The following is a 27,986-nucleotide window of genomic DNA, read 5'->3' on the forward strand; positions in this document are numbered from 1 at the left end:
CGGGTAAAAGCATTGACAGGGATCAGAGTGCAAGCTCTGCAGGTAAATGCAGAGACATAGATCAGAGTGCAAGCTTTGCAGGTAAATACACTGGCAGGATCAGAGTGCAAGCTCTGCCTGTAAATACACTGGCAGGATCAGAGTGCAAGCTCTGCGGGTAAATACACTGGCAGGATCAGAGTGAGACCACAGGGGATCCGTTTACAAGCTCTGGGGCTACATACAGTGACAGGGTTTAGATTGCAAGCTCCTCAGCCGAGTGCTGGGACAATGATGCACCTGTCACGGAGCAGCATGACGGAACAGAAGGAAGGCTCATACCTTGGGGCTGTGATGCCAGGAAATGGTGGGATGAGGGGTCCTCCGCCTTGGCTGGGGAGGTAAGGTCACACAGTCTGGGATCCGGCGCGGTGTCCCCGGTATATATAGCAGAGGCAGGGCTCGGTGACAAGTGTATACTCCGGGAGGGAGGAGCTAGGACCCGGCCTCCTCTCACCGACACTTCGGCCTTCCGTTGACGCAGTTCATTAATATGCAGCAGTCGGCAAGGGGCGGGGCGGGAGCAGGGATGGGCGCTGATAGGCTGCCCGGTGAGCTCGGTGGGCGTAGCTACAGCCGGTGCATAAGATGACTCAGTAACGGTTGTTGCCAGGAGCCGGAGACAGAGGGGATCCCGGAATGGCGCTGTATGTGTCATGTACTGGGGGAGGGGGGTAGTGTCTGACACTGCTCCGTGACGGGGGAATAGTGTGACCGAGGAATAGTGTGAGGAGAGAATAGTGTGACCGAGGAATAGTGTGAGGAGAGAATAGTGTGACCGAGGAATAGTGTGACCGAGGAATAGTGTGAGGAGAGATTAGTGTGACAGGGACAGTTAAGGAAAAAATAGTGTGAGGAGAAATTAGCTTGAGGAGGGAGATTAGTGTGACAGAGGAATAGGCAGGGGATGGTTGGAAGACTACTCGGCAGCATGCAGGTGACACAGCTCCGGGTAGCCCACTGTGGGACCGGCCTGGGGGGGCAGATGCCCCCTGTCCCCCAGCCTGCCCCTGGGAATAGGTGTGGAGAGATTAGTGTGACAGGAATAGTATATGGAGAAATTAGTTTTGAGGAGAGAAATTTGTGTGACAGGAATAGTCTGAGGAGAAATTAATGTGACAGGAATAGTGTAAGGAGAAATTGGTGTGACAGGAATAGTGTCACAGAGGAATAGTGTGAGGAGAGATTAGTGTTACGGAAAAATTTATATGAGAAGAGAAATTAGTGTGAGGGGAGATTAGTGTGACAGAGGAATAGTGTAAGGAAAATTAGTGCGAGGAGAGAGATTAGTGTGACAATATTAGTGTTACGAAAAAATTTATGTGAGAAGAGAAATTAGTGTGATGAGAGATTAATATGACAGGAATAGTGTGAGGGGAGATGAGTGTGACAGGAATAGTGTAAGGAAAATTAGTGCGAGGAGAGAGATTAGTGTGACATGAATAGTTTGAGGAGAGATTAATGTGACAGGAATAGTGTCACAGAGGAATAGTGTAAGGAGAAATTAGTGTGAGGAGAGATTAGCGTTACGGAAAAATTAATGTGAGGAGAGAAATTAGTGTGACAGGAATAGTGTGAGGGGAGATTAGTGTGGCAGAGGAATAGTGTAAGGAAAATAAGTGCGAGGAGACAGATTAGTGTGACAGGAATAGTTTGAGGAGAGATTAGCGTGACAGGAATAGTGTGAGGCGAGATTGAGATATATAAGGATAAATAAGTGTGACAGGAATAGTGTGGGGAGAGATAAGTGTGGCAGAGGAATAGTGTAAGGAGAGATTAGTGTGGCAGGAATAGTGTGAGTAGAGATTAGTGTAACAGGAATAGTATGAGGAGAGATTAGGGTTGCAGGAATAGTGTAAGGGAAAAACTAGTGTGAGGAGAGATTATTGTAAGGAGAAATTGTGACAAGAGAATAGTGTTAGGATAAACAAAATTGTGACAGGAGAATAGTCAGGCTAAATTGTGACTACATGACCTCTAGTGTGAGGAGAGATTTTTGTGTCAGAAGAAATAAGTAACAGGAGAATAATGTGAGAGAAGTATAGTGTGAGGAGAAAATAAGTAGGAGAAGGAGAATTTACTTAGAATGATGGTGTGAGGAGAAATTAGTGGGGAAGGTGGATAGTGTCTGAAGAAATAAGTGTGACAGGAGAATAGTGTGAGCAGAAATTATTGTGACAGACTAGTATGTCTAGAAATGATTGTGACATAGTATGAGGAGAAATTGTTACAGGAGAATAGTGTGACAAACATTTTGTGAGGAAAAATAAGTGACAGGAGAATAATGTGAGAGGAATGTATGAGGAGAGAATAGTGTGTCCGGAAGAATTTACTTAGGATAATAGTGAGAAAAGAAATTAATGTGAGAGGAAAAATTTATTCAGAAAGATTGATAGTGTGAGGAGAAATAAATGGAACAGGTGAAAAGAGGCAGAGGAATATTGTCTGAAGAAATAAGTGACAGGAGAATAATTTGAGGAAAAAATAAACAGGAAAAAAAGAGAAAAGTGAAAAGAAATAAGTGTCACAGGAAAATAAATTGAGAAGAAATTAGTGAGACGGGATAGTGTGAGGAGAAATTGGTACAAAAAGAATAGTGTGATAAAAAAAATAGTGCGAGGGGAGAATTTTGTTAGAAACTTTAATCGTGAGGATATATTATTGTGACGTGGATAGTATGAAAAATTAGCGTTGGCTGGGAAAAGAGAATAGCGTTTGGAAAATTTAGTGTGAGAAGAATAGTGTGAGTACAATTTTGTGTGATAGGAGAATAGTGTGAGGAGAGATTAGTGTAAGGAGAAATTATTGTGATTGGAAAATAGTGTGAGGAGAATAGTGTGATGAGAGATTAGTGTTGCAGAAAACTAGTGTTAGGAGAGATTGGTATGACAAGAATAGGGGCAGGGACTGATGTGAATGAGTTCTCTGTACAGCGCTGCGGAATTAGTGGCGCTATATAAATAAATGATGATGATGATGAATATTGTGAGAAGAAATAAGTGACGAGAAAAATGTAAGGGGGAAGTAGGAGAGAATAACATGTCAGGACGAATTTACTTACAATAATAGTGAAAGAAGAAATTAGTGTGAGGAAAAATTGACTTTGAAAGAATGATAATGAAAAGAAATTAATTTGACAGGAGAATATTGTGATAAATTAGTGTGACAATAAAATTGTGACAATAAATTAGTGTGAGAACACATTTAGTTAAAAAAGTTTAATAGTATGAGGATAAATTATTTGAAAAGGTGGATAGTAGGAAAAATTAGTGGGGGCTGGGAAAAGAGAATAGTGTTAGAAAAAGTTGTGTGACTGGTGAATAGTGTGGGAAGAGATTTATGTGACAGAAAACTAGTGTGAGAAGAAATAAGTGACAGGAGAATAGTAAGAGAAATCAGTGTGAGAGGTAGAATTTCCTTAGAAAGAATGATAGTCTGAGGAGAAATGAGTGCAACGGGGATAGTGGAAGAAGAATATTGGCTGAAGAAATAAGTGTGACAAGAGAATAGTTTGAGAATAAATAAGTCAACAGAAGACAAGTGAAAATAAATTAGTGTGACAGGAAAATAGTTTGAGGAGAAATTAGTGAGACGGGATAGTGTGAAGAGAAATTAGTACAACAATAGTGTGACAATAACTGAGTGAAAGAATTTAGTTTGAAAGGATAATAGTGAGAAGAGAAATTAGTGTGATGTGAATAGTTTGAAGCGAAATTAGTGTGAGAATATTGTGATAATAAATTAGTGTCAGTGAAAGAATTCAGTTAGAAACCATGGCAAGAAACTAACAATAATATAGTTTGAGAAGAAATTAGCATTACGAATTGTTCGAGGAAAAATTGATATGACAAGAATAGCGTGAGAAGTAATAAGTGACAATAGAATAGTGAGAAGAAATGAATGTCAAGAAAAATAGTGTGAAAAGATATAAGTGTGACAGGAGAATATTGTGGTAAATTAGTGTGGTGCTAAGATTGTGATAAGAAATTAGTGTGTGATGAACTTATTGTCAAAGAATAATAGTGTGAATAGAAATGGGGACAGGAGAATAGTGTGAGAGGAATAAATTTAGTAAGAAAGATTTCGAGAAATGATTGGGACGTGTAAATAGTAGGACAAATTAGGAAAAGAATAGCCTGGAAAGAAATTATTTGACAGGAGAATGGTCTGAGGAGAGATTACCCAGACCGGAGATTAGTGGCGACAGATTAGTATGAGAACAACTAGTGTGAGAAGAGAATATTGTGATGAGAAATTAGTGTGCCAATAATATTGTAATAAGTCATTAGTGTCAGAAGGAGAATAATGGTGTGAAGAAGGAAAGTAGTGAAGAGGAAAAAATTAGGTTAATAGTGAGGAGAAATGATTGAGACAGGTGCTTCAAGAACTGTGTTTTTCCACCATCTCCCCAACTCTTAGAGATTTGGGGTGAAGCTAGAGTTAAGCCGAATACCAAATTTCAGATGCCAAAGCGACATAGATTATACTATCCTTTTCCTGACACGGAAATGGGATCCTGGGAGACACATCTTAGTGTGGAGGCCCCAGTTGCACATTTGGCAAAAGCTACTGTTTTTCCTTTACCTGGTTCGGCCAGTTTGAAGTACATTTCAGTCATGAAGTGCGAGGACAATCTTTAATCTATATACATGGCATCGGGTGTATCTCTCAGACCCGTTATGGCAGCAGCTTGGATAGTCAAAGCAGTGGAGGCGTGGGCCTCGGCTTTGGGTAATGGCATTCAATCTGGTACCACCAGGAATGAATTAGTTCCTTTAGCGGACCATATTAGAGAAACTGCTGAATTTCTGGGGGATGCAATCTTGGATGCGGGCCAAGGGTTGGCTCGCACTTCCTCACTGACCATTGCTGGCAGACGCACTCTTTGGCTTAAATCTTGCATAGCGGATGCAGAATCCAAGCAGGCGTTAGAGGCCTTGCCTTTTGATGGAGCGGCTTTGTTTGGTCAAGCTTTGGATAAGTTTATTGCCCAAGCCACAGGAGGAAAAAGTTCCTTTCTCCCGGTGGCCTCTCAGAAAGCCAAAGATAAGCAAACATTTTGTTCCTTTCGTTACACTGGGAACCCCAGATGTGGTTCGTTCAGGGGCAGTTTCTCGGCATCTAGAGGGGCAGGTGGGCCGTGGACCTGCAACTAAACAACCTGACAAACCACCTGCATGACTCCCCGGTTACAGGGAGGTGTGCGGTGGTGGGGGCCCGCTTGTTGCAGTTTCAGTACAAGTGGGTTTCTTCCACAACAGATTTATAAGTAAGAGGAATGGTATCCAGAGGGTACATTTTGAATCTGGAGGGTCCGGCCCCCAGACGCTTTCTAATTACTCCTCTCCCACAAGACCCAATCAGACGGAAGGCTTTAGACTCAGCCGTCCGGTCTCTGGTAGTATCGGGGTGGTGGTACTGGTCCCACTCAAAGAGAGGGGACAAGGGTACTACTCTCACCTCTTTCTGGTTCAAAAGCCAGATGGCTCCTTTCGGCCAATTCTAAATTTAAAGGACCCCAATATGCATGTGAGGACTCAGAGATTTCGCATGGAATCTATTCGTTCTGTTATCAGTTCCTGTCACGGTTCAATGCAAAATACAGCTCAGGAGCCAGGAATGAGGGGAAAACACACAATCTTTATTGCTGGAAGTACAACCTGATGGTGTAATAATGAGCATACATGAAAATGCAGAAATAAATACTGGGTAGATGGCTGATGCAGGTAAACGGTGATATGGAGAGATCCCAGGTAGCAGGTAAACCACAAGTACAGCAGAAAGGAAGCACAGCAGCATGTAACAACAACAGCTTGAGACAACAGAGTGAAACAACAATAACCAGCAATGTATGCTGGGAGTGACAGGTATAAATAGGGTAAACACCCAGGTGCAAGGAATAATTAGCACAGCAAGGTTAAGTCCTAAAGCACAAGAAGCAGGCACAATAGCAGCACCTCTGGTGATCAGAGGTACTGCTGCTAACACATAAAATGAAACACAAATAATAAAGTCCAGGAGGCAGGAGCTGCCAACACAACGCAGCAAGCTGTAAGCAGATCATTACAGTTCCATGGTAAAGGATGAATTCCTAGCATCCTTGGACATCAAGGATGCCTATTTACATGTCCCAATTTGGCAGGGTCACCACAGCCTACTGTGGTTTGTAGTAAACAGGGAACACTTCCAGTTCTGGGCCCTTCCTTTTGGGTCGGCGACAGCCCCCAGAGTGTTCACAAAGGTGATGTCCATCATAGCTGCACTGTTGAGATTGCAAGGAGTGGGGATTATTCCTTACTTGGACGATCTCCTACTAAAAGTGGATTCGGCGGCTCAGTTGAGATTTCATCTGGACTTGACAAAACAATTCCTTCAGGAGCACTAATGGATAATCAATCTGAAGAAATCCAATGTGATTCCTACCCAGAGGATGGTTTTCCTGGGTCTTTTATTCTATACCAGGGCCCAGAGAGTGTTCTTACCACCGGACAAGGTCAGGACTGTTCAATCACAGGTCAGGACACTGCTTTCTCGGCCAAGAGTTTCAGTTCTGCAGTGCATGAGACTGATGGGTCGTATGGTGTCCTGCGTCGAGGCGGTTCGGTTTGCCCAGTTTCGTTCTTGAAGGTTCCAGAAGGAGATTCTGGCAAACTGGTCCAAAATTATCCTCAGTTGGACAAACAATTTCTTTGCCTGTCAGTGATAATGCATCTCTCTCCTGTGGTGGACCAGGGCAGATCACCTGAACCAGGGCTGTTCACTTGTATCCTGGGACTGGACGGTAGTGACAACCGATGCCATTCTTTCCAGATGGGGGGCGGTGACTATGCATCTTCGCTTGCCTGGCACCTGGTCCCACGAAGAAGCCTGTCTTCCCATAAACATATTGGAGCTGAGGGCCATTTTCAATGTGCTGACTCAGGCTCAGGAGAATTTGAGGGACAGGCCCTTCAAGATACAGTCAGACAACGCCACGGCAGTGGTTTACATAAACCATCAGGGAGGGACCAGGCGTTCTTTGGCGATGTTGGAGGTGTCCAAAATATTAAAATTGGCGGAACGTTGGGTTCCAGTCATCTCAGCTTGGTTCATCCCAGGTGTTCAGAACTGAAAGACAGACTACTTGATTCGCCATGTTCTGCACCCGGGAGAGTGGTCACTGCACCCGGAGGTTTTCCAAATGATTGTTCACATATGGGGTCTGCCAGAGGTGGATTTGATGGCCTCACGGCTCAATTACAAAGTGGACAAATATTGTGCCAGGACCAGCGATCCACAGGCATTTTTAGTGGATGCCATGACGGTACCTTGGCATTTCGACCTGGAGTACTTCCAATGTTGCCAACGGTTCTTCAAAAGGTAAGAAGAGAAAGGATCACAGTCATTCTTCGGGCTTCCGACTGGCCTTGGAGGTTCTGGTACACGGATCTCTCAGGTTGGCGGTGGAACCCCCATGGCTTCTTTCATTAAGGGAGGATCTGTTAAACCAAGGTCCATTCTTCCACCACGACCTTGCTCAGTTGGCTTTGACGGCCTGGAAGTTGAGACCTTGATTTTGAAACACAAGAGTTTCATTGACAGGGTTGTTCACACAAAGATCAGTGCTCGGAAGTACTCATCTTCTGCCTGTTGTCACAGGATCTGGAGGTCATACATCGGCTGGTGTGAGTTGAGAAAGTGTCCTAGTTTTTCCTTTAGAGTGCCACGTTTGCTGGCTTTTCTGCAGGATTGGTTGGACAAAGGCTTGCGGTTGGCATCGCTTAAGGTGCAGGTTTCAGCCTTGTCTTTTTACTTTCGGGGACGGTTGGCTTCTCTACCGGATGTGCAGACTTTTCTTGAAGGGGTGTTGCACGTGCAAACCCCCTTTGTGTCTGATAGAACCATGTGACTTAAACTTGGTACTCTGCGCATTACAGGAACCGCCATTTGAGCCACTGGAGTCAGTCCCTCTAAAGTTTCTTACGTGGAAAATAGTATTCTTACTAGCTATTTCTTCGGCCTGGAGGGTCTCGGAATTAGTGGCTTTGTGTTGTCGACCTCCTCTTCTTATCTTCCACGAGGACAGGGCTGTACTACGTACAGTCCCTTCCTTTCTTCCCAAAGTGGTTTCAAGGTTTCATGTCAATGAGGAACGGAATTCATTGTGGTAGTTGGATATGGTCCGCGCCTTGCAGGTCTACGTGGATAGATTGGCCTCTGTTAGGAAGATTGACAGTCTTCTGGTCTTGTATAATGTCCGGAAATGTATCTGGCCAGCCACCAGATAACAGATACTATTCGCCAGGCCACTAGGTCTGGCAGTGCTTCTTGGGCAGTTTGGCATGGGGCTTCAGTTGAGCAGATGCTGCTACATGGTTTTCCGTCCACATGTTCACAAAATTTGACAGATTTGATGTGTTTGCTTCTATGGATGCGAGTTTTGGACGTAAAATGTTACGTGCGGCTTGCTTGGAGTATTCCCGCCTGTAGGGGCAGCTTTGGAATGTCCCTATGGTCTGCAGTGTCCCCCAACTGGTTGTGCTAGAGAAAACAAGATCTTTGTACTCAACGTAAAATCTTTTTCTCTAAACAGAGTTGGTGGAGGTACCTGGGCACATGGCAAGATGGACACTGAACACCCACCCTTTTTGTGGTTCTGACAGTTCTTGTATGTTCTGTTGATTGAGGTTCTCTCTTGAGGCTTGATTAGTAAATTAACTGAATATTTCTGGTGGAGTGGTGGCATAGAGGGGTGGGAGCAGGACAGACAAGTCTTTTTAGTGTCTGGACTCCACAGCGCCCTCTATACCCCATGGTCTGCAGTGTCCCCAACTGTGTTTAGAGAAAGATTTTACGGTGAGTACAAAAATCTTGTTTTTGTCCAGGAGAAAACTTACTCATTTTTCCTTTACTTTCCTTATTGAATCAGGCCCTATGACTCAACATTTGAACAGTGCTGACATTGTGACTGTTGACATTTTGTTGTAAACATTTTGACTGCCGATGTTTTGAATGTCGAGATTTCATACTCAACCAAAGAAATAAAGAGAATAGTGTGAAGAAAAATGAGTGTGACAGGAATACTGTGAGAAGAAATTAGTATGACAGAATAATATTGTGACACAAATAGTGTGAGAAGAAATAAGTGACAGGAAATCACTAGTACCTTAAACTAGTGTATGCAACTGTCATTATTAGGACACTTGAGCTAATAAACATCACTGCTTCAAGGAACCTGCTTTGACGCCTACTTACCTGCTGTAATTCCTGTGACCTACAGATTAGACCCAATCTAATCCGTTATCCGGCTGTTCTGAGGTTGAGACCCAGGATTCCAGTACCAATGCTCTGCCCGCTACCCTGCAGTCTGGCAAGTGTGATAGGCCATGGGGAACCATGAACACCAACCCTGATCTGAAGGTGAGAGGTTAGGGGTACCAGCAAGGAGGTACACTAGCAGCAAGAGTTACCCGGAAGGATGCAGTTCTAGGTGCCGCTATGGAGCCTAGTGGTGGCAGCAGCAAATGCCCCTCCTACTGTGGTTAGAGGGCGCATTTGGGAGAAAGAAAGGGGACTGTGGCAAGGCAAGCCCAGTCGGTCCCCAGCAACACAACAGACAGGGTGGCATAGGAGGTCCATCTTATCACAAATAGTGTGTGGAAAAATTAGTGTGAAAAGAAAAAGTGACAGTAGAATAATATTTGGTGAAATTAGCGTGGCAGAAATGTGGAGATAATTTTGTACGGCAAGCATTGTGTGATAAGAAATTAGTGTGAGGAAGAATTTCATTTGAAAGGATAATAATGGGAGGAGAAATTAGTGTGGCAGAGGAAATTAGCGGTACAGGGGAATAGTGTCAGAAGAAATAAGTATGACAGGAGAATTGTGGGGAATAAAATTTGTCAAGAAAAATAGTGTGAGAAGATATTAGTGTGACAGGAGAATATTGTAACATATTAGTGTGCAAGCAAGTATTTACTTATAAAGAATAATAGTATGAGTGAAAAAAAATATAAGATTACTAGTGTGAGGAGAAATAAGTGGGACAGGTGAATAGTAGGAGAAATTAGTGGTACTGGGAAAAGAAAATAATGTGAAGAAAAATTATTGTGAGAAGAAATAGCATGACAGTAGACTAGTGTTAGAAGAAATAGGGTTGCAGGAAAATAGTGTGAGGAGAAATAAGTGTCTGGTCACAATAAGCTACTTCTGGTTATGAGGCAAGTCCACTGACATTTTTCATATATCCAGGTCTTACCTTTTTTATCCTTTATGCTCCCCCTGGTGTAGAGTTGTTGGTAGACAACAAGCTGCCTGTGAGCTGGGGATTGCATTAACACATATACCGGAATCCTGACCGCTTGCAAAACTTGGGCACTCTTCCAGATGAGTCTCATGCATTAATGCAAACATGAGACTGATCATCTGCACATCGATGAACTTATGAGACTGATCAACATTTCTATGTTCTCCCCGTATTTGCATGGTTTTCCTTCAGGTGCTCCAGTTTCCTCCCACAGTCCAAACAGTTACTGGTAGGTTAATTGACTTCTGACAAAATGGACTCTATTGTGCGTGTTTAGAAAATTTAGAATGTAAGTTCCAGTGCGGCAGGAACTGATCTGAATGATTGCATATTTGCATATTCTCTGTACAGCACTGTGTAGTATTATTGCCACTATAAAGTGCTACAGAGCTATAGAAGCCTGCAGCACATCTGTTGCTAGGATCAGGAGCTGATGCGTTTTTAAGAACGCTAGCATTGAGATTTGGATAAAAGCTAGATAAATATCAGAAACAGATTAGAGTACAAGACAGTGATTTCTGTCAATATCTGCAGACAGGGAGAAATGCAACCAGTTTTATATAACAGAGAACGCTTCAATGGCCTGATGTAGAGTTATATTCAGTTTACACTGGAATAGTAAGTGTAAATTGTATCTCGTAATTTACACAGTATTCCAAGTCGCATGGATCTAAAGATCCGTGCGACTCAGAATACTATGCACACACTTAAGTGTGTCAGCCACCTCGGCCCTATAAAGCAGATAAATTAATAATTCATGTAAAAAACAAATTGTGCTTCTCCCCCCCCACCCCCAAGCAGCACCAGGCTGGTTAAGCTGTTTGGGAGGGAGTACACATCTTTTTTAAAATTGAATTATTTTTTTATTACAGCAATGTCTGTTCCATCAGGAGAAAGAACCACAAAGATACTTCTAGAGACCTTTCTGTGGCTGCTTTTAACTCTCAGCATAGCATGGAAAGTGTGCGAACACGCCTTTACATTGCTAGGCTCGCCCACTACTTTCCCCGGTCCACCTCTCTAAGCACAGATAGGTGCAAGAGAGAGATCGTCTCAGTCTGATCCTTGGCCAACGTGTTTTTTTGCGTTGATAAGTTGGACTTGCGTCCAACTCTACATGAGGCCCCAAGAGTGCATACACAATGGTATGGGTGCTGTGAAAACAGTCACGCTTTTCCCTGCTTGTTGACAGAAATCACTCTCCAGATGCTTTGGAATCTGATCTGTTAAGGATATTTTTCTTCTTATCTGATACTCAGTGCTGTGAATTACACTGTAAGTGTGATATTGAATTTGTCTATATAAAGTCATATTTTAATGTAATCTAGTTGCTGCTCTGAGTCTCCATTTATAGATATGAGCAAATATGAGCTTTGGTTCCCAGAAACATTTGTGACATAGGTCAGCTTTAAAAATATGTTCTGAGAATTGAAATACAAATTGTTATTGAATATAAATCTACTAAATTTTTAAATTTTATTTATGAATATATCATCTATGTTGTTAGAATTTATTTATGGTTTCAGTTGTGGAATGGTAAGAAATGTCTCTTAAGTCAACCATTAATAAGTTTGCATACTTTGGCACTGCTTTATTTCCCATAGTTGTTTGTATGAACTGATTCTCTATGTCATTATTGAGTGTAAGTTAAGTATGAAAGAAATGAGTTTGGTAACAACATCAGTCTATTTATGGTATGAAAATGCTAAAAATGTGTGGCAAGCATCTATAACGTACATCTTTGTATGATATCTTTATATAAAGATTCTATAGTGAATAGTAGAATTCCTCATGGTAGGTCTTTAATATTGTGGAGTTGACTGTTGTGTCTTGTAGAAAATTGTTTGTATTTCTGACTAGAGGTTTAATGGTATCTTTAACTTTGTGGTGAGATTTGGTCACTGAGAGCATTTATACTTGTTATCATAGGTCTGCCTGGATTTCGTATTTTATGTTTTTATGTAGCACGTCGAAGGTACCAATTTCTGGATTACTGATTATTACAATTTAAACATCTGTAGGTTACTTGGGAGTTTCTTACTATATCCTTCAGTTCGTGCATATACAGAGCTGTAACTTAAAATTTTAGCACCTGGGGCGAGAAGGTAAAATAGCGCCCCCATTTTTAACCAAATTATTTTAAAATATTCAAAAACTGCGGCCTTTTCAATGTTGCGCACAGGGCGGTCGCCCCTCGCACTGCCCTAGTTACGGCCATGTGTGTATATTCTTAAGTTTGATAATTTTTTATTTTTTTTGTATTGAGTGTCTGTAAGTCAGTAGAGGTAGTAATATAGCACACTAACTGATCATAGCAAAATGCTTTGGTCTTGCAACAGAGCACCTGGTTGGACCGCCCAGTATGCACTAATTTGCACGCTTACCCTTCACTCTCAGAAGACACCACTGCGACCTAAAAGTGTACCTAGGTGTGTGAAGAAGTGAAAAATGCTGCAAAAGTGCAATTTTAATTACACTGGGAAACTTTGCTTGTAGTCCACCTGGAAATAAGCTTCTCTGCTGAAGTGCAAGATGAGAATACAATAGAGCCCCCATTAAAAGTATAGGATGCCACCCATAGATCACCAGCTTGTGCACACATGTCCTTTTGTGAAATCAAAATTGCAGTATGCCCCTCCACACAGCACAGAACACCCCTAAAAATGCATCTCTGTACTATAATCTCATTGTACAACATCAAGTATTGTTTCAGTACTGCTCTGCAAAACCAGGAACATTTGTGCGTCTACTCTGTACTTAACTCGGAACGCCAATACCACCCAACTCCTGCTTGTCCAAATTTCTGCTCTGAAAACCAATGAGTCTCCGCAGAAAGTGTTATGTTGTATACAAGTAACAAGCTAGATAACGTTGAATTTCTAGCTAAGACATGGTTGCAAAATTGGTATGGACAGCTTTCCACAAAATTGTAGTCATGCACCTAGAATGCATATCCAAGTTCAATATCATAACTGTTAAGGAGCTACATAGCTATAAGATGGAGTTTATGTTGAATAGATAGCCGTACTATCCAATATAAGTGCTGTTATTAGTGATAAATTATAGCATAGCCAATCAGACCATTGCAATGATCACATTAGCATACAGTATTTAAGGGTATGAGTGTGCTGATCCTGTGGGAGTCAGTGATCTGCTTAGTGTCCACTTGTGTGAAGCAGGAGACTGAGAGACACTTAGAAGACCAATGTCATCTGATAATATTGATGCTAGAAGATTGTGGTGTTAGATGCATTTCTAAATAAAGTTCATACACCCAACTTTTTGCAGTAAAATTAGATATTTAGGAGCATGTCTGTCTGATTTCTAGCTCCTTCTGTTTGTTTTCAACAAAACATAAGGTTTGAGATTAGGTTGTAAACATATTGTGAAATAAATTCCATTGAAGAATAACAGTATTGAATTGTCCTTGCTGTTTAATCACACAGGGATCACAAACACAAGTTCGGGCATGCCATTTTCACATGAGTGTTTATAATGTTCCTACTCAATATTTTATTATTCTACTTCTGAATAACATCTATTGATGGGCTGCATTGGCTACTGTATACATTCATCTGACATTAAATATAAAATTCCATCCCAGTATTGATGTGTCCTCATTAATACATAACTCCAGTTTTTCCAATTGTAAAGTTTGCTTGTTGACAGTCAGGAACATAGACTGAAATAGGAGACAGTATAGTAGGCTAAAATCTGTATCAATGATTGATGAAACATATTTATATTTAAAGGAAAGTGCTCCTTAGCATTGCAAACTTTGCTACATATTTATAAAAAGACAAATTTGCACAACTGTAACATTTTTAAGGAACAAACCCTTAAAAATATCTGCCTTTTTCCGGTCTATCTGTGTATTATGCTGATTTAACCAAGGAAATCCTAAATCAGTGTACATACTGGAGAGTTTATCAAATAAGAATATACAGTTTTAGAATTAATGCAACCATTTTTCAATTAAACTCTAACTAGTGCTAGGCATTAGTTCTATGAAAACCCCATTTGATAGTTGACAAAATATGTAGAACATTATATGTAGAACATGCCTAAAGGTACCTGTATTTTTAAGAACTCAGAGACGTAAATTCCTTAATTAATAAATTGAGTTAAATATACCTGATTGTCTAGGTGACTCTCCTTGGGCTCATCTAGACACTGAAGTTTTCCAGCTTCAAATGTGGGTAAGTGTCCTTTCACTCCTCTATAAAGACAGAGGCCAAGAATTCATCACTGATTCTGTTCCTTTTGTGATCGTTTAGAAATGCCTGTAGAAGATGGTGAGCTGAGAATAAATGTAGTTGATGTTCAATCATAACATCTCTCCCTGATGCAATTATCTTTTTCAATTTAGTCAGATTCTTACAGGTATATAATGTCTCTGGAACAGGAGATTTTTAAAAGCACCCTTAATGGATTCTGACAAGCCAGAGAAAAGCTGATGTTTCAAAGCAACCTCATTCCATTCAGTACAGTATCTATTGACCACAGGTGAAATTCTGTGCAGTGGTCCTGAGGCCCATCATGTCTGTGCCAGTGCAGGTGCAGCCGAACCCTTGCCAAGTTCTGGTTTGGTGAATGGTGCGCCTGTGTGTCTGGCCATGAGTAATTGGCAGGCACATTCAAGGTGGTGCATCCTGCCATACTGGGAGACAACAACGTGGGCACTTTTGAGTACTAGATAGGTATTATACATTTTTATAAGTCTAGGGCATGTGCTGTGCGGTGCCTGTAATAAGTTTTTTAAGTTGCTGGGTGCACTGTTACTTGTGATTGGTTCTTTGACCCTGCCCAACTGTTGATCTTGCCTGTTACCAGCCTAGCCTGACCTTGGCTTTGGATTATTCTTCTTGATAGTGATTTGGAGCTGCATCAGCCCGACTGTTGCTACACCTGGCCTGACATTAATCTTGCCTTCTGTGTCTCTAAATTATATCCTGTTTTATTCCTTTGGTTTTCTTATGTATAGAAACGTGTCTCCAAACTGTCCTTATTTGGAAGGGACAGTTCTGATTTGAGGGAATTTTCCTGTTGTCCTCATTCCAGGACAGTTGTAAGATACCACTGGCAGGTGAACACTGCATTTAAGGGGTGTATTAGGGGAAAAAAAGAGATTTGGAGGCAGCACAGTGCTTCAGATTATTTATCCCTGTGCCATATGCACCGATCAGCACAACATTAAACCACTGGCAAAGTGAATAACTTTGATTATCTTGTTACAATGGCACCTGTCAAGGGATGGGATATATTAGGGAAGACAAGGTGTCAGAAGCAGTGTGATGCTCTGGGCAATTGTCTGCTGGGAAACCTTGGGTCCTGCCATTCATGTGGATGTTACTATGACATGTACCACCTACCTAAGCATCGTTGCAGACCAGACTGTTGCTTCTTAAACATTGTTGCACCCTTTCATAGCAATGGTGTACCCTGATGGCAGTGGCCTCTTTCAGCAGGATAATGCGCTCTGCCACACTGCAAAAATTGCTCAGGAATGGTTTGCGGATCCTGACAAAGTGTTCAAGGTGTTTACTTGGCCTCCAAATTCCCCAGATTTCAATCTGATCGGGCATATGTGTGATGTGCTGGAAAAACAAGTCTGAGGCATAAAGGCCCACCACACAACTTACAGGACTTAATGGATCTGCTGCTAACTTCTTGGGGCCAGATACCACAGGACTCTTTCAGAGGTCTTGTGGAGTCCATGCCTCCATGGGTCAGAGCTGTTTTAGTGGCATGAGGGAGACCTACACAATATTAGGCAAGCAGTTTTAATGTTGTGGCTGATATATGTATATCTGGTGATGATGGTCTATTTGCTGGTAGAGGCAATGGCAGTGATTTGTTGTACAGAAGTAAGTGTTCATTATTAAATAAGGCATGCTTTAATAGGCTGTCTTATATACTGTATGTGCACCTTTTGAAAGGATTATTTATTTATTTTAATCTGGCAAATACATTATCAGTAGAATTCTGATTTGGTTCAGGATTCATACAAATCAATTTTTGAGGATTCAATATTTGTCCAAATCATAAAATAATGGACTTGGTACATGCCCAGTATAAAGTCTTGTAATAAATCTGAAATTGACACACCTTTTCACAAGGGTCAGAAATTAGGGTGCCATCATTGAGTAAGAGAGTTGTGATACCTGAATGGGATAGAGGGCTTTTAGCCAGTATCTTAGCAGAAACCTGTTACCTGTTGTTTTGCTCAAAGTGTTTCTGTTTCAAAACAATTTCTTGAGTGTGGCTGTTACTAAAGTGTGTAATTATATATCATCTGTTTCTGGAAACATTTGTATCTTTGTGGGGTGCTCTGGATTATTAGTATTATATTTACATGGCGCCACAAAAGATCTGCCGTGTCGTATAAGACATTTAAAGTAGTATACAATAAACAGACAGCAAAGATTCATAATATATTACATAATACATGAAAAACAAAACAATACAAAAACCAGACATACTGATTAAACAAATTACACACAGATAATTTGGTAATGCAGTTCAAGTTATTACAGGATAATGAGTGACAGACAAGCTTATAAAATGCCTCAAACCCTCTTAACCTTCCTAGGGTACCCTATTACAAACCTTTTAAATCCAGTGTGTTTTTATTTTGTACATTAGTTTTACATACAAAAAAAACAAAACATACAAGAAGTTAAAACATTAATTGTGAACAAACAAGCTTCACACAGCATATAAAAGATATATTAATATAGCCACACTATAGACAAATTGCTCAGGCACAACCCAAAGTATCAATATATACAGACAACCATGTAAAATATACATAAATGAAAACATAGAGAACATCGAGAAAAGTTGATGAGAAATTCAAAAAAGTCACGAGGACCTGCATGAGTATCAGAACCAATATAATCAGGAGAACAATGAAATCAAGGACGATAACATCAACATCAAGAGTGCCCGTTTGTTTAATCTAGTAAGGAGGGTCTCGTCATAGTGGGCAAGGCAAAAGAGGAGTCAAGCTATCGGCCTCAAGTATATTCTATAGGAAGACTGTCCACTTCCAGGGCTTTACCATTAGGGAGGACATTACGGCATCATCCACCTCTTCAAGTGTAAAGGGAGAATTTAAAAATAATCTGGACAGTGTATGGAAAGAGACGGTTTCCAAATATCTGTAGAGGTCTTTCTCGTTATAATGTGCTTGTGAGGTATACACCTCCTTATAGAAATTATGAAAGACCTCAGCTATGGCATGCATCAAGAAATGCTGAACTCCCACTTTATCGATAACCGTAGGGACAGCAGTACTAGCACCCTCCACACACATCAGGTAGGCCAGAAAACTACCAGCCCTGTGCACCTCCACATACTGGACATGTCTGTTGAAGAGCAGTTTACGCTTATATTTGTGTAGCCTTTAATCTATCCATTCTTTCTGAACAGAAATCTAATGAAGGCGGGAAGTATCGGAACAAGTCACTATATATCAGATTCCAAAGCTTTACAGGTTTGCTTCAACTGTTGTTCCTTATCCCTCGATAAAAAAAAATTGAGCGTTGCCACCCTATTTCTCAAGGTACCCCGGAGATAAGCATTAAACGAGTCCCCCACTACTGGAGGTAGTGTGAGTGTCCGCAGCAAAGAACCCTTCCCTTTGAACAACCAACTCAGAGCCAGCCCCAAGAGAGAATAGCAAAATTGGTTACATTTCCAGAGGGCCTTCTCCTTAGTAATATTCTGATCTACATGTAGCAGGAGAGAAGAGTGGTCAGAGATCCCACATGGCTTATATGCAACCTCACGTACAGCAGGTGACCGTAGACTAGATATGAGTGCCAAATTCTGGAAAATGCATTATGAGAGAAGGAGAAACATGAAAATTGAGTAGAACTGAGGTGCCTCAGCTGCCATACGTCCACAAGGCCCAGTTCAGTGATTAGGGTTTTAAAGGCAGAGTTACCAGTAATGGCAGTGGTTTGAAGTTCACGCCACCTTGTCCAATACATTATTGAAGTCTCCAATGCAAATAATAGGAGAGTAAGGAAAAAATGCCAAAAAATTCACCATAACGTTTCAGGACATCGCTGCTCCATGGGGGATGTATATAAGCAGCTAACAGTATTAGAGGAGCAGAAATAATGGCAGCCTAAAGGAACTCAAACCTGAGTCATTATGGAGGACAAAGAAAAAAAAGGAAGCATGTTTGCTCCTAGACAAACCATGTTACAATGCAAGGGATGCAAATTAGTTTATTATTTTGCACATAAGAAAAATACTGGCTGCTTTTTCATGTAGCACACAAATGCTTGATAGCTTTTTTTTTTACACTTAAATTTAAAGTTGATCTAGGACATGTCCTCTCCCAACTATAAATCTGTCCCCACATTTTAAATTTACCTCCCCCCTCCAATGCAATATGGTTTTGCCAAGGTGCAAAGTTACTCCTTTTTTATGCTTTACTCTCCATAAGGACTTGGTCCCAGTATGTTTAGGCCCCATATGATGCATATAAGATAATAAAATAAAGGAGGAGCACGGTGAGAACCCCCCTCTAGCTTACCTAGAAGAAAAAGGACCTGCAAGCACCAAATAAATATACTGATACAGCGGCATAAAAAGCTACAAGTAAATGTGATGCATTAATGTACAGAAAAAAAGCAAACAGCCAAACGTTCCCACCATGTATACCCCAACCCAACATAGGCACATCTGGATCCTAAACATCACCTTCCCAAAAGACTGTCAAGGGGCCAGAGTCTAGTAAGAGAGAACAAAATATAGCGTAAAATTAAAGAGGAGAAAAAGTAGATGTAATTTGCCTTAACTTCATGGTCCCTCCGTTCAAAAATCGTAAACTGAACAAAATAAACAGCAATATATTTCACTATAGCAGTGTAGTGAAAAGGGAGGAATTACATTTATAAGGATTAACCCATAATATAAATAAATACTGTATATCAAATAAATTCATTTATAATTAGGTTCTCTGTAAATAAAGGGTGTGAAGCAAATTACTTCAAAGCACAGTCTGCTCTTGCAGAGTTAATGACCTAACTCAAGGTGTAAAATGTGAAGCCAGGAATATTGGAATGTGTTTATTCTGTGGCCCTGCAGACCCAAGAACTACAAGATAACATTGTCACCTTTAGGGGGAACTGAACAGCTTCAAAGGACCCTTGGATGAGCTATGTCCTCGTGTAGGAGTGGTTTTTGGCACCTAAAGAGACTTTAGGGAACGGTCCCAGCTGGGAAGTATTGCACAAAGAGACATGTGACCATGACTTTCTATATTTTATATAGACAAATGTAATTTCATTTCCAAAATACACTTAGAATCAATATAATTAGTGATCAACCACATATTCATAAATAGTATGATGAAGGGCAAACCATATGTTGAATAAAGCTGTCTGTCACGCAGGGAATGAGAGGAAATGAGTATCATCTCAAATAATCCACGTGACCTATGCCTGTTTGGTATCTGTACATTGGTAGATTTGTATTGGATTTATTAATGATAAAATTGGGTCTGTGTGACACTCAGCATTGGGGATTAAACAGGGAAGATGAAGAGGTGGAGACCAACCCCTGTAGGATGGGACAGGTGAAAAAGTGTTTTTAAAAGATAAGACCACTGCTTCCAAAGATCCTGTATCTATTCCACTCGATCCCATATATTGTCCCTCAGACCCTCCTTAACAAATTCTGAAGTATAGCTTTCCACTAAGCACCCCAGACTCTCTAGAGAACATATGCTCCGCTCTAAACTCCGTGGTGTCTCGCTGCGCCAAAACTAAAAGTCTACCAGCAAGCCTCTTTGTTGGATCAACTTATGGACTGGCAGATCCCTCTCCCCCAAAAACTGTGGGTAACTATTGAATCTCACCACTCTTCCCCATTTTTCCTAGAAGACCTACTGTGGCTGGATAAATCTAGCAGGCTACCACCTTCGGCCACAATGTGTAGCATCTCAGACTCTCTTATATTATGGGATAAGATGCTGCTCACAACCCAAGACTCCCTTCTCCCCTCCTCCTGTCTCTCCATATTGGCCGTGTCAAAACTGATCCCTAATTTGCAGTTAGATTTTTGGTATAACCAGGAAGCAGCACGGATACTGGATCTTCTGGAGAGCGGCTCCCTTATGCTCTTCTCCAGACTTATGGAGCAATATAATATCCCGGCTCAGGACTTTTATAAGTACCTTCAGATCAGGCACTGGATGCAATCTCTTCCCCAAAGTCCCCCTTCATTACTGCCTGCTCCCCCTTGTGTTAAATTGTTGTTTGCCTCCTCTGCCCACTCAGGAAGTATCTCTGCCTGGTATCAGATCCTCCTGTGCCCTTCGGAGACCCATGATCTCCCGGTTAAAACTAGGTGGGAATCTGATCTGGAGATCTCTGCTGAGGATTGGGAGAAAATTTTGGAAAATAACTACACAATGTCTAGTTGTATTAACCACTCAGAGATGATGGTCAAGGTCATCCATAGGTTATACCTCACTCCAGATTGAGCAGATCACCAACACAAGTCTTCCAAATCCCACTATGTCCCTCCTCCACTTCTATACCCCACAGCTCCAATGCCATAAGCACTATATTAAGGGACAAATTCTCATTGCCACTAGGGCAGCAATAGCCCAACATTGTAATTCCCCTGCACTCCTGTCCCTTTCTAAAATTGTTCCTAAAGCTCAAATAGCTATGTTATGGAGATCATTGGTTTTAAATACTCCACCTCGTCGTCCTCCCCCCGGTCAAGTGTATGAGTTCTACATGGACCGATATCTCACACAGGCCCAAACATCCCCGGCTTACTCTTGGGCCCTCCCAGACTGATGTTATTGAGCATATATCTCTGATGTTTTATTTCATGCTCTACATGTGTCACACATTTACACAAGGAATATCACTGACTGGTATTAGCGCTACTAACCTGAGAGGCGCAGAGTCTAAAACACCACCGGTGTTCACCAGGGACCCCCGCAAGGAGGTTTGGGCTTTGCTGCGTGCGATGTGCAGGTCGCGGTTCTCCCAGGAAGTCACCAGTGCAGCGATTAGAGGGTAGTCAGACAGGCCGAGTCGAAACCAAGGAAGCGAGGTACCACGGAGAGTAGGCAAGAGTAGTCAGGAACGGTCCAAATGTCAATACCAGTGCGGGCAGCGAAGTACAAGGGATATCCGGAAGAGAGGTCAAATAAGCCAAGGAGTCAAATACACAGGAGGTCAAGAACAGGAATATAAACTAAATGCTGGAGCTGGTTAGAACCAATACTCTGGCACTAGACATGTGTCAGAGGCTGCTTTAAGTACTCTAAGGTGCCTCCTGATTGGGTTAGGGAGATTTAGGCGGTTTAGACATGCTGGCTGCAGACAGGTGAGTAGAGATAGAGTTCTGCTGCTAGGCAACAGGACGAGGATTGCGGAGAGAAGGTGTCCGTCTCCGGCGCCTGTGGAGAGCGCGGAGACGGCACCTGACAACATGTCTCCTCTCCTTATTTCCCTTCCCCCACCCTATATAGTGTTGTTTTTTGTGTTGTGCTTCTATATAAGGTTTCTTATATGTTTTTCTTTCTCTAAACCTTGTGAATTATGTTGCTTCTGATGTACGAGACTATATTTTCATTGATAAGTTGTCCATCTTCCATGCCAATTTCCCTTGGCGCAGATTATACAACTCGAAAATAAGTTTATACTCTGAAATTTACGCCTATTTATTTTATTTGGTTTGCGGTTGTGACTGGATCACTTATAAGTAACTTATGGTATAAATTTATTTAAAGGAAATAGCGCAGGGCGCTTATTTATATAATTGCAAATGCACTTATTTTTGATATTGTGTATATTTTGGTAAGGGAAATCTTTATTTCTAAGACCAGGGAAGAAACCCATTTGTTTTAACCTTGCTAAAGGAAATGCATGATTTCTGAGGTATATATCTGATACAATAAGCTTTTGTGGAGGAAGTCTTTTGTGTATTGCGATGTGGGGAAATGACTTGTTTAGAGTTTTGTGACTTTCTTTAGAAATGTGTATTCTGCAGCTGTCTGAAGAAAGGACCCATGTTAATCTCATGTTAATTAGACCTTCTGATGTGTGAGGGTTTGGCACCTGAAGGCACAGGAAGGTTTAATTGAACTTGTTATTACATATGCTGTATCCAAAATAAGGAAATCACAGCAAGTTTTAGGATATCACAGAGAAGTGTAAATATTGTTAGCTTTGCATTGCATGTAAATCCATGTTTGGGTAAGCAAATTGCATCATGATTCTAAAAATAGCTCAGACCTCAATGGGGGCTGGCTTACCCTGTTAGGCTGTGTTCAAATCTATATAAAAAGCACTGTCTGGTATTGAAAATTGTTCTTCTTGTTCCATCTGACCTGCTCCCCGTTTCCTTCAACCAGGGTGAGCAAATAAACATCAATTGCTTCAAATACCTATTTGGAAGCTTCTCTATTCCTGTGACCTGCAGATTAGACCCAAAGTTTAATCCATTCCCGGCTGATTCTGAGGTTTAGACATAGCATCCAGTACCACCGCTCTGCCCACTAACCAGCAGCTCTGTCCAGTGTGATAGGCCAGGGGGGATCCATCCACAGCAACCCTGTGGATGGCATAGGAAGAGGTCAGGAGTACCAGCCCAGGTACACCAGTAACGGGGTACACTCGCAGCATCAGTTATCCAGAAGAAACGCGGATCTGGATGCCGGTAAAGGAGTCCAGTGGTGGCAGCATTTGTAAGCCCCTCCTACTGCGGTGAGAGGGCGCTTTTGGGACAACATAATGGAACAGTGGCAAAGTAAGCCCAGCCGGTTCTCAGCAACAACAGACAGGGTGGCATAGGCGGTGCATCCTGTCACAGCGATGTTATGTCATCTTTTATTAATTGTTTTTATAACCTGTAAGCATTGTACTTTTTCGTATATTAAATCTAAAATGTAATAAGGGCTGTCCTTATTTCTCTGCCTGTTTAGAAGAGGTTGATTGCTTGGCTGTGTTAACCTTTTAAATACCAGTGTGGAAAGTGTTAACTCTTTAGCTATCAGACCGCCAAGTGTACACAATTGGGTAATGTAAGTCATAGGCCTTCTACGGGCCTTATATTTAGATGGTGCCAGAGGAGAGGTGTGGAAGTGTGTGCCTGTGTTGGGGAAGGGACCAGTTAAATCTGTAACCTAAGGGGTAGGTGAGCACAAGATTTAGGTTGGAATCTTGTGTGTCCCCTTATAGAAAACTTCCAAGTAACGAGGGCGCAGAGTGCGGTTTGTGACAGGTAAAGGTAGTCAGGAACGGTTTCGTGACAAAACATAGGTGATATATTGTTTGATTCTTTGATAAGGTTTAAAAAATCAGGGAGCTGGCTGAGTCAGGTGTCCGTGACACCAAGTAGCACATGAGACCAGACAGCATCCCCAATATTATAAACAAGATTAGTTGTCCACATCAAAGAGCAACAGTATGTTAGTTAGCAATAAGCAGTACATCGTAGTGAACAATAAACATTAGCATACAATACCCAACACATCCAACGAAAGAGCAGGTCAGGAGAGCGCGTATGTATAAACAGGTTTAGAAGGCAGTCCAGGACAAAACCAGTGAGAAACATTTCTATCCTGCCATGTAACAGTATCCTGTGGGAAATCAAAGAAGTGCGTGGTACCCTCAGCAACCACATGTTACCATGGTGGAAACAGCATAGCATGGGGTAAATGGAACACCCGCAACAGTCTCTTAACCTGTATGAATTGGGGTCTGCTCTTTTGCTCATCAATGGAGAAGTCTGGAAAGACAGCCACAGGCTGGTTTTGTTAAAACAGGGGACCTTTAGTGTGAGCTTGGCGTAAAGCTGGGTACACATTACAGAAAATGACTGTATATGCAATTTCTGTAACGAATTTACCAACGACTGAAAGTCCCGATGATCAGGCCGATTCATGTGTACACACCTACACGATTTACCTTCAAATCTGTGCTCTTCATCTGTCATAACCATCTGCTGAAAAGATCGCGACTCTGCAGACTCTATAGAGATCTGCTTACACTGCTGGTCAAGAGTGCATACACGCTTCCAAATTTGCTTGACATCGTTCCATAATTGATGGGGATTTTTATAGCTATGAAATTGTGGTCATTTGTTCTGACCTGCGACCTGTCCTGTTCATCAGCTCAGCTATTTAAACTTGCTCTGTGCACAAGCCTGTGCCAGAGTATTGAGCTCCAAACCTTTACTGCAGCGTTCCTGAACTTCTTGGGCCTGATTCATTAAGGAAAGTTAAGCAAAAGTAAGCAAGTAAGGCAAAACCATGTTGCATTCCCCCCTTCTCTGGAACGACCTCCCTCGTTCTATCCGTCTCTCTCCTACTCTGTGCTCCTTCAAACGTGCACTCAAAACTCACCTCTTCCTCAAAGCCTACCAACCCATCTACTTAACCCCCATCTCCTCACTTTAGCTCGTCCTCCCTTCTCTCCTCTTACCTCAACTGGCTCCTCTTGTGGCTGATCTGTTTACCCTCCCTTAAGGATGTAAGCTCGTATGAGCAGGGCCCCCTCCCCTCCTCTCTCCATACCTGTTCTTCCGCTCCGTCTTTACTGCATATGACTGGCCGGAGTTTCTGAAGTATTGGTACTTTTTGTTCATTGTTCTGTATGGTTTCACCCTGTATAGTCTACTGTTAGTACTGTGTGCGGCGCTGCGGATACCTTGTGGCGCCTAACAAATAAATGATAATAATAATAATAATAATTGGAGGGGGGGAGTAAATTTAAAATGTGTTTGCAGATTTATAGTTGGGGTAGGGCATGGTCTTGATCAACTTTAAATTTCAGTGTACAAATAAGCTATCAAGTATTTGTGTGCTACCTGAAAAAACAGCCAGTATTTTCCTTATGTGCAAAATAATAAACTCATTTGTACCCCTTGCATTAAAACATGGTTTTGTCCAGAAAACTTACTAATTTTTTTGCTTAACTTTCCTTAATATATCAGGCCAATTGTGGCTGATTCCTGTGAATTCTGACCCAGACAGTTTCTGACCTCTCTTTTGCCCGTTGATTGGTCCTGTTTATGTACCTGAATGTTGCTGACTCGGCTAGTTCTGAAACCCCTTCCGTTTGCTGACTGAGCACGCTGCAGTCCGTTTGTGTACCAGTCCCGGCTACATCGACCAGTCTCGTGTTGCTGTTTGGAGGCAGCTCGTTATGCCTGGAGGCAGCACAGAGGGCCACAACTGCGAACCCACCAGCATCCAGGCCCAAACCTCCTTGCGAGGATCCCTGGTGAAAACCGGAGGTTATTAGACTCTGCATCTCTGTTACTGCCAGCGCTAATCCAGGTTGTCAAAAGTGAATCCACTGAATCTGCTAGATTCGTGACAGCTTGTTCATATGCGACTGGTGCAGAGCTGAATGCATCTTGATATGCGTCTGACTCAGCATATGTTATACAATGTAAGTGTAATACACTATTTTTAAGTGTGGCTTTTTAGGACTTTTTAGAATTTTTTACGCAAATTTGTCCAACTTGGCATGAGCCCCATTTAAAGTTTAGAAAAGCTCTGCAAATTGTTGACAGTTAAGCAATTACGTAGACATGTGTGTCCTTCCCAAGGAAACCAGAAAGTTCCCAATGTTACAGTGACTGAGTCTTTGTCTATGTCCCGAAAAGCAAGAAACAAAAGAGTTATTAGAGACATAGGGAACCGTTTTCTAGGTCGCCTGGGTGTAACAATATAATAAAGCATGATGTGATAACTGGACCCATTGTTAAGATAATTCTTAAACCTATCGGTTTCCAGAAGCTTGTAGAATGGCTATTTTGGAGAATGAACTGAGAAAGTCTCATAGTGTTGATTTTAAATTCTGATGAGGGATTTTGCAAACATTTCCAGAAGTATAATGAATATACGGCACATTTCCCAGAGTTGATGAACTGATTACAACACTTGACCACAGGGCTATTAGCATGTACCATTAACAGAGAGACCAAAGAGAAAACTGACTTTTCCATCACACATAGCCTGTTCTAATTGACATTGCTAACCTTTTGGTTGTATGGAGCCACTGCATTGTTCCAGAGAGTGAAGGAGAGCAACGTAAAGCCCCACCGCAGACATGCAACAGCGTATCTTGCTGATGTCCTCATCTTTATCCCTGATTAACAGAGCCTCCTTTCTCACTTACAGGAAATGTAAGATTGCATTAGTGAGGCCTATCTAATGGAAAACCCCTACAAAGAATTGCTATTGAGTTAGAAGAAGGCTGATATCTTGTGTATTTCATTGGTAAAGGAGATGATGAAACTCAGATAAGCAAAATTAATGTGATTCAAAAGTGGCCAAAGTTGGTTTAAAAATAAATAAGTGAATTTCTTGCAAATTGTGGGAAATTACTATAAGTTTGTTGATAACTTTTTTGACTCGCTTAACTTTGATCTAAGAATGACGTTTAGAGGCAGAAAAGACCTCACAGGAGTTAAAGATGGTACTGTGTACAAAGGCAGTCTTACTTTTGTAATTTAGGCGTATCTCTTTCAGTACTTGAGGGCTGGTACATCGAAACGCAGTGATGATGATGATGATGATTACTAGCAGCACAATATAACCCTTCTGATTGGCTGATTGCATATTGAACTCTACAAGTAATAGAACTTACTTCATTAGAATCACAGTTACATTATTTCATGTCATGGCCGTATTTCCTTACATTTTATTTAGAAAATGCGACTTCAACATCTGTTAATAAAAGTTAAGACACTATTCTCTCTTCTGTAAAAAAAAACCCAATTCATTACATTATTATATTGTGTACAAATAGTTTGTGACTTTATTATTTACCTCTAAGTGGGCAATGGAATCCCTTAAATACTATTTGTACTATATTTTTTGTTACAGACCATTCTCCCCATACATGGATGTGTCAAAGTAAAGAGAGGAATGCCAGGGTTACACAGTGGTTGCTGTCACTTCAAAAGTAGGGCAAGAAGACTTAACTTACAGTAAATGCCTTGCCAAAGGTATACTTTTGATAACTAAAAATGCTCACCCATACAGGCTGTATGTAATAAAACTGAAGACATACTGGAGGAGTGGTATATATCCCCTAGGTGTCAACTTAATGTTATAAAAAGTTCATGGATAAGAATATTCATAAAGTGTGGTATTGACTGGGAAATTGGAGCATATGGAATTTTCGGAGTGCTGCCTAGTGCAGGTTTTCTGGCTGTAAGCATAATTATGCCTGACACCTGCCGCCTCAATATATAGAGATATTTAGCAGAGCACTTGGTGTGGGCATGTATATGGGCTGTGTCTAGAATGCGTACAGTGGGGTTGCAGTACTATAAAGACAGCGATTAAATGCGCAAATCTGAGCATAGGCTGCACTTAAATACCTTTAAACCTAATGTTGCTCGGTATATCGATGTATAGCTAATACTTCAGACAAGGAGGTTGTTTTTTTTGCAAAATGTGATTAAATCTCTGTAAAAACCACACCTGTGTCTATATTTGTCACGAACGCCCAGCCTGTCCCAGATACAGCAATCTGAACAGCTGGCCGTGACTGTCGTCACCTTAGTCACTTAGCAATAAATACACCTTTTCTGCCACCACAAAGGATTTATTATGGTGTCCTTATGTTCACCAGAACCACTGATTAATGTTTCACACTTA

The 27,986-nt window shown here is 41.5% G+C and overlaps 1 protein-coding gene and 1 long non-coding RNA gene across 2 annotated transcripts in view; one reads left to right on the plus strand and one right to left on the minus strand.

Moving 5' to 3' along the window:
- The window catches only part of SLC45A4 (solute carrier family 45 member 4), a 91,545-nt gene extending 90,897 nt beyond the window's left edge, over window positions 1-648 (minus strand). The window contains exon 1 of the mRNA XM_075211658.1: window positions 322-648. The gene's annotated coding sequence lies outside the window, so the exon portion shown is untranslated. The remainder of the gene's footprint in view (window positions 1-321) is intronic.
- On the plus strand, window positions 616-27,758 carry LOC142158060 (uncharacterized). The gene is made up of 3 exons (XR_012692719.1): window positions 616-686; window positions 9,299-9,438; window positions 27,207-27,758. It is a non-coding gene; the product is annotated as an uncharacterized LOC142158060 (long non-coding RNA).
- Window positions 27,759-27,986: the final 228 nt, after the last annotated feature.

The sequence above is a fragment of the Mixophyes fleayi genome, chromosome 5, assembly GCF_038048845.1.
Source record: "Mixophyes fleayi isolate aMixFle1 chromosome 5, aMixFle1.hap1, whole genome shotgun sequence".
Taxonomy (NCBI): Eukaryota; Metazoa; Chordata; class Amphibia; order Anura; family Limnodynastidae; genus Mixophyes; species Mixophyes fleayi.